Genomic DNA, 8039 nt, shown 5'->3' with positions numbered 1-8039 from the left:
GTATCACCATATGGTTATGTGGAGCTTCAAGACATTGATTCTGATAAGAAGTTCATTGACAATAGACAGAGAATCAAGCACTATCTTGAAGGCAATGTTGAGAAAGAGTGCTCAAGGCTGAGGCTAGATTAAAAGCTCAGCAAGGTCCAGCTAAAGACAATAAAGAAGCGCTTGCTGGGAGGCAACCCAGCCATTAGCAAAACTTTTTCTGTTATTTTGCCCTATTCTTCATTTTATTTATTTATTTATTTTTAAAGCATATAAGTTCAATGTTAATAAGGTAAAGAGTCAATTGCATAGGTTCACAGGGTTACAGAAGGATTCAGCATACAAAACAGAGAAAAAGAGCTCACTGGCAAGAAAACACCAGTAAGAGGCACAACTGGGCGTTAAACGCCCAAAAGGAGCATCTACTGGGCATTTAACGCCAGATTGACAGCATCCTGGGCGTTCAGAAAAACGCCCAGTAACAAAGGGGTTTCTGGCGTTTAACGCCAGCTAGAAGCAACAGCTGGGCGTTAAACGCCCAAAACAAGCAGCAACTGGGCGTTAAATACCCAAAACATGCAGCAGTTGGGTGTTTAACGCCAGGATTGTGGGGAGTAGGCAATTTCGTTTTCAATTCAAATTTTTTCCATTTTTTATGTTTCAATTCATGATTTCTTGCACAAACATGTTACAAATCCTAATTTTTCAAATCCTTTTTTCAAAAAAATATCAAATGTATCTTAATTCATAAGCCCTTTTTCTTAATCCTCGTCAAATTATTTTCAAATCCTTTTCAAAACAAATCTATCCCTTTTCACTCTAAAATCTTTTCAAATCATCAATATCTTTTTCGAATCCTCACATCATCTTTTTCAAAATTCAGATTTATCTTTTTTAAATATCTTTCATATCTTTTCAATTTTAAATCATATCTTTTTCCTATCATACTTATCTTTTACAAATCATATCTTCTATCATATCTCCTTCAAAATTTTCGAACCCACCCTCCCTTTCCCCTTTAAATCCTAATTCGGCCTCCCCCTCTCCTCCACAAGTTGTGCTTGGCTCTCCCTCTTTCCCTCTCCTTTCTTTTCTTTTGCTTGAGGACAAGCAAACCTCTAAGTTTGGTGTGTTTATCCGTGATCACTAAGCCAATACCCACTAAGATCATGGCTCCCAAAGGAAAACAAACCGAATAAAGAGGCAAGAAGGAGAATATTCCAAAACCACTTTGGAATCAAGGAAAGTTCATAACCAAAGAACATTCAGACCATTTTTATAAAATAATGAGTCTAAGGTCAGTGATTCCGGAAGCTAAATTTGATCTGAAAGAAGATGAATATCCGGAGATCCAAGAGCAAATTCGAAACAGGAGCTGGAAAGTCCTAGCTAATCCTGAAACAAAGGTGGGAAGAAACATGGTTCAGAAATTCTATGCTAATCTATGGCAGACGGACAAGCAGAGAATAGCTGGAACCGCATTCTATAACTATAGAACTCTGGTCAGAGGGAAGATTGTTCACACCCACCCTGACAAAATAAGGGAGATCTTCAAGCTGCCTCAACTGCAAGATGACCCAGACTCCTTTAATAGGAGAATGATGAGATCAAACCTGGGATTGGACAAAATCCTAGAGGACATATGCCTCCCTGGAGCCAAGTGGACAACCAACACAAAGGGTGCCCCGAACCAACTCAAGAGAGGAGATCTCAAACCAGTTGACAGAGGCTGGCTGGACTTCATTGAGCGCTCTATACTGCCCACTAGCAACCACTCTGAGGTCACCATCAGAAGAGTAGTCATGATTCATTGCATTATGCTAGAAAAAGAAGTGGAAGTTCATCAGCTGATTGCTTGTGAGCTTTACAAAATTGCAAACAAGAACTCCAAATATGCTAAATTGGCTTATCCAAGCTTAGTTTCTCTGCTATGTAAAGATGCTGGAATAAAAATGGGAGTAGATAAGTATATCTCAGTTGAGCAACCAATCACCAAAAAGTCTATGGAAGGACTACAAGTGCAGGACGACCCCATCAAGAGAAAAGCAGAGGAGCTCCTCCTGGAAATCCTTCAAATTGAATACTGGGAGCGCCTAGAAGCATCTGTCACCAAGTTGCAAGAAGTTGTGAATCAACTGAAGGAAGAACAGCAAAATCAAAACAGCATACTATGCAAACTGCTTAAAGAACAAGAAGAGCAAGGGCGTGACATAAAGGAACTGAAGCGCCAGAAGCTGTCGCTTGAAGGGCCAAGCACCCCACAGACTAAAGAAGCATCTACGTCCCAAAATAAAGGTTGTTGAGTCCTAACTCTGAGATAACCTTTTATCTATTTTAAGAGTATATGAGTATTAGAGTTAGAGTCATTTATTTTTAAGTCCTTAATTTCCTGTCTTTTATTATTAAGTGTCTGCTTTTATGCCTAATTTATATTATTAAATAATAAATAAAAATTAGAGTCTATGCCTTAAAGTTATGAATATCCTATGAATCCATCACCTTTCTTAAATAAAAAATGTTTTAATTACAAAAGAACAAGAAGTACATGGTTTCAAATTCATCCTTGAAACTAGTTTAATTATTTTGATGCGGTGACAATACTTTTTGTTTTCTGAATGAATGCTTGAACAGTGCATATGTCTTTTGAATTTGATTGTTTATGAATGTTAAATATGTTGGCACTTGAAAGAATGATGAAAAGGAGAAATGTTATTTGATGATCTGAAAAATCATAAAATTGATTCTTGAAGCAAGAAAAAGTAGTGAATACAAAAGCTTGCGAAAAAAAAAAAAGAGAAAAAGCAAGCAGAAAAAGCCAAAAGCTCTTTAAAACAAAAGGCAAAAGCAAAAAGCCAATAGCCCTTAAAACCAAAAGGCAAGGGTGATAAAAAGGATCCAAGGCTTTGAGCATCAGTGGATAGGAGGGCCTAAAGGAATAAAATCCTGGCCTAAGCGGCTAAACCAAGCTGTCCCTAACCATGTGCTTGTGGCGTGAAGGTGTCAAGTGAGAACTTGAGACTGAGCGGTTAAAGTCAAGGTCCAAAGCAAAAGAAGAGTGTGCTTAAGAACCCTGGACACCTCTAATTGGGGACTTTAGCAAAGCTGAATCACAATCTGAAAAGGTTCACCCAGTTATGTGTCTGTGACATTTATGTATCCGGTGGTAATACTGGAAAACAAAGTGCTTAGGGCCACGGCCAAGACTCATAAAGTAGCTGTGTTCAAGAATCAACATACTAAACTAGGAGAATCAATAACACTATCTGAATTCTAAGTCCCTATAGATGCCAATCATTCTGAACCTCAATAGATAAAGTGAGATGCCAAAATTATTCAAGAGGCAAAAAGCTACTAGTCCCGCTCATCTAATTGGAGTTAAGTTTCATTGATATTTTGGAATTTATAGTATATTCTCTTCTTTTTATCCTAAATGATTTTCAGTTGCTTGGGGACAAGCAACAATTTAAGTTTGGTGTTGAGCGGATAATTTATACGCTTTTTGGCATTGTTTTTAGTATGTTTTCAGTATAATTTAGTTAGTTTTTATTATATTTCTATTAGTTTTTAAATAAAAATCACAATTCTGGACTTTACTATGAGTTTGTGTATTTTTTTGTAATTTCAGGTATTTTCTGGTTGAAATTGAGGGAGCTGAGCAAAAATATGATTCATGCTAAAAAAGGACTGCTGATGTTGTTGAATTCTGACCTCCCTGCACTCGGAATGGATTTTCTGGAGCTACAGAAGTTCAATTGGTGCGATCTTAATTGCGTTGGAAAGTAGACATCCAGGGCTTTCCAGAAATATATAATAGTCCATACTTTGCTCAAGGATAGATGATGTAAACTGGCGTTCAACGCCAGTTCCATGCTGTAGTCTGGCGTCAAACACCAGAAACAGGTTACAAATGGGAGTTGAACGCCAGAAACAGGTTACAACCTGGCGTTTAACTCCACAAACAGCCTAGGCACGTGAGAAGCTTAAGTCTCAGCCCCAGAACACACCAAGTGGGCCCCAGAAGTGGATTTCTGCACCATCTATCATAGTTTATTTATTTTCTATAAACCTAGGTTACTAGTTTAGTATTTAAACAACTTTTAGAGGTTTACTTTGCACCTCATGACATTTTTAGATCTGAACTTTGTACTCTTTGACGGCATGAGTCTCTAAACTCCATTGTTGGGGTGAGGAGCTCTGCTGTGTCTCGATGAATTAATGCAATTATTTCTGTTTTCTATTCAAACACGCTTGTTTCTATCTAAGATGTTCATTCGCACTTCAATATGATGAATGTGATGATCCGTGACACTCATCACCATTCTCAATCTATGAATGCGTGCCTGACAACCACTCCCGTTCTACCTTCGATTGAATAAGTATCTCTTGGATTCCTTAATCAGAATCTTTGTGGTATAAGCTAGAATCCATTGGCAGCATTCTTGAGAATCCGGAAAGTCTAAACTTGTTTGTGGTATTCTGAGTAGGATTCAGGGATTGAATGACTGTGACGAGCTTCAAACTCACAAGGGTTGGGCATAGTGATAGACGCAAAAGGATCAATGGATCCTATTCCAGCATGAGTGAGAACCGACAGATGATTAGCCGTGTGGTGACAGCGCACCTGGACCCTTTTCACTGAGAGGACGGATGGTAGCCATTGACAACGGTGATCCACCAACACACAGCTTGCCATAGGAGGAACCTTGCGTGCGTAAAGAAGAAGGCAGGGGGAAAGCAGAGATTTAGAAAACAAAGCATCTCTAAAACTCCAACATATTCTCCATTACTGCATAACAAGTATTTATTTCATGCTCTTTTATTTTTCGCAATTCAAATTGATAATCATAATTAATCTCCTGACTAAGATTTACAAGGTAACCATAGATTGCTTCAAGCCAACAATCTCCATGGGATCGACCCTTACTCACGTAAGGTATTACTTGGACGACCCAATGCACTTGCTGGTTAGTTGTGCAGAGTTGTGAAAAGTGTGAATCACAATTTCGTGCACCAATAGCTTTGGCAGCATTCAACTTAAACTCATCCTCATTGACTCTCAGGGTTATCTCCCCTTTTTGGACGTCAATGAGGGTTTGTCCAGTTGCTAGGAAAGGTCTTCCTAGAATGAGAGTTGCACTCTTGTGCTCCTCCATTTCCAGCACTACAAAGTCAGTGAGAAAGGCAAATGGCCCAACCTTGACAATCATGTCCTCGATTACGCCTGATGAAATCTTAATGGAGCCATCAACAAGTTGGAGGCATATCCGGGTTGGTTTAACCTCATCAGTCAAATCAAGATTTTTGATAGTGGATGCAGGTATTAGGTTGATACTTGCCCCAAGATCACATAGAGGTGTCTTGGTATAAGCACCCTCTAATGTGCATGGTATCATAAAGCTTCTGGGATCTTTAAGCTTCTCTGGTAAGCTTTATAGAATGACTGCACTGCATTCTTCAGTGAGGAAAACTTTTTCAGTTTCTCTCCAATCCTTCTTATGACTTAAAATCTCTTTCATGAACTTAGCAAAAGAGGGTATTTGCTCAAGTTCCTGTGCAAACGGAATCTTTATTTTAAGAGTCCTGACATAGTCTGCAAAGCGGGCAAATTGTTTATCCTTTTCCGCTTGGCAGAGTTTCTGAGGATAAGGCGTCTTGGCCTTATATTCTTTAACCTTAGTTGCTGCAGGTTTATTTCCTACAGAAGTGGTTGGAGAAGCCTGCCTAAGGGGGTTGTTATTATCACTTGCAGGTGTCTGATCCCCATTGGCGTTTGAACACCAGAATTGGGTGCTTGTTGGGCGTTTAATGCCAGATTGCCACCCTTTTCTGGCGTTTGAACGCCAAAATCATTCCTCTCTGGGCTCTTATTGTCCTCAGAGGGATTTTGGGCAATGGTTTGGTCATCCTCTATCAGATGTTCCATTCTTGGCTTCCTGCTGCTTTGAATTGAGACGTTCAATGTCTTTCCACTACTTAAATGAACAGCTTGGCATTCTTCTGTTATCTATTTAGATAACTGCTGTCTTATTTGATTCAATTATTTTTCCATATTCTAGTTAGCATCTTTGGTTTCTTGTAGCATCTCTTTAAATTCTGCTAACTGTTTTGTTATAGAAAATACTTGCTGATTGAGTTTAGCAATTTGTTCTAGAGGACTAAGTTCAGTGGATGCTGCCTCAGCCTCTTCTTTCATGGAGGTCTCACCACTTGAGTACAGGTGCTGATTTCTGGCAACTGTATCAATGAGCTCTTGAGCCTCTCCAGTTGTCTTTCTCATATGTATAGATCCACCAGCTGAGTGGTCTAGAGACATCTGGGCCTTTTTTGTAAGCCCATAGTAGAAGATGTCTAACTGCACCCATTCTGAAAACATTTCAGAGGGGCATCTTCTTAGCATCTCTCTGTACCTCTCCCAGGCATTATAAAGAGATTCATTATCCTCTTGTTTAAAGCCTTGAATGTCCAGCCTTAGCTATGTCATCCTTTTTGGAGGGAAATATTGATTCAGGAATTTGTCTGATAACTGTTTTCATGTTCTTATGCTTGCTGTGGGTTGGTTATTCAACCACCTCTTAGCTTGATCTTTTATAGCAAATGAAAACAGTAACAATCTGTAGACATCCTGATCTACTTTTTTATCATGTACTGTGTCAGCAATTTGTAAGAACTGTGCCAGAAACGCAGTAGGTTCTTCCTGTGGAAGACCAAAATACAAGCAATTTTGCTGCACCATGATAATGAGCTGAGGGTTTAGCTCAAAACTGCTGGCTCTGCTGGCTCTGAGGATATGAAGCTGACATTGTTGACCTTCAAATTAAAAGTTAAAATAACAGAACAAATATAAAATCTGCAAAAGTACAACAAAAACTTTAATATAACAGATTCTCAAAGATAATAATAATAGATTGTCAAAAATAACAAATTTAACATAATAAATTGTCAAAGTAAAAAGAATACATTTACTTTAAATTCAATACATTAATAAAAAATCAGAAATAGAGAAGAAAAACTGTTTCTTTAAATTTTTAATAAAAATGTCATTAAGAAAACAGAGTTGGTGGTGGTTCGTAGATATTATTATTACAACTGTGGTTTGAACATCAAAGACACAGATAATGTTGATCATCATATAAAAAAATAAAAAATAAAAACTCACCGAGAAGAGGAGCGGCGGATGGCGTCGGCAACTTGGCATGTGATGGTGAGAGTGAGTGAGGTATGAGTCGAGGTGTAGTGTGACGGTGAGATATGGGGTTTGTGTTTCTTAGGGTTTGTGTTTCTTTATGCTAAAGGGGAAATGGGGAATGATTGAATGAGTGTGTGCAAAATGCAATGCAGCGCTTTGGCCTGTGGGTGATTGGGTCTGGGCTTGGTGGGGGAAATTAAGGGAAATGGACTAAGGGAAATTAAGGGAAATGGGCTGCCGCTGTATCTGTATGGCCATATGCCACTATGCCGTATAGGTAAGGTATCATCATCATCATCATCATCATATCATTATTATTATTATTATATGCGGTTCGGTTCGGTTCGGTTCGGTTGTGAAGAGTGGAACCGCAAACCGAACCGCATATAATAATAATAATAATAATAATAATGATGATGATGATGATGATGATGATGATGATGATGATGATGATGATGAAACCGATCCAAAATCCAAAAAAATCCAAAATTGAGCGGTTTAAAACGGTTTTTGGTTTGGATCGGTGCGGTTTCACGGTTTTTTTGGACCGATTTGGATGTGAACACCTCTAACAGATACTACTCCTATATGAGGCAGTAGTGGGGTTAGCATATGACCCCAGAGTCCTTCTGGACAATTCGTTTCCACTTAGGTCCATGATGGAGAAAGGGAGATGATGTGGATTGTGAATAAAAATTTTATCCCCCCCCCCATTTTTTTTAAAAATTTAACGAAATTAAAAATAAAGTAAATAAATAAAATGATGCAAATTTCGAAAATAAATAAAAAAAGAAAAAGAAATAAACGAAATTAGAAAACTAAATTAATTAATTAATTAAAAAGATTTAAAAATTTTTGGGTGAGG

Source organism: Arachis hypogaea, chromosome 19 (assembly GCF_003086295.3).
Source record: "Arachis hypogaea cultivar Tifrunner chromosome 19, arahy.Tifrunner.gnm2.J5K5, whole genome shotgun sequence".
NCBI classification, from domain to species: Eukaryota; Viridiplantae; Streptophyta; class Magnoliopsida; order Fabales; family Fabaceae; genus Arachis; species Arachis hypogaea.
This window is presented reverse-complemented; position numbering follows the sequence as displayed.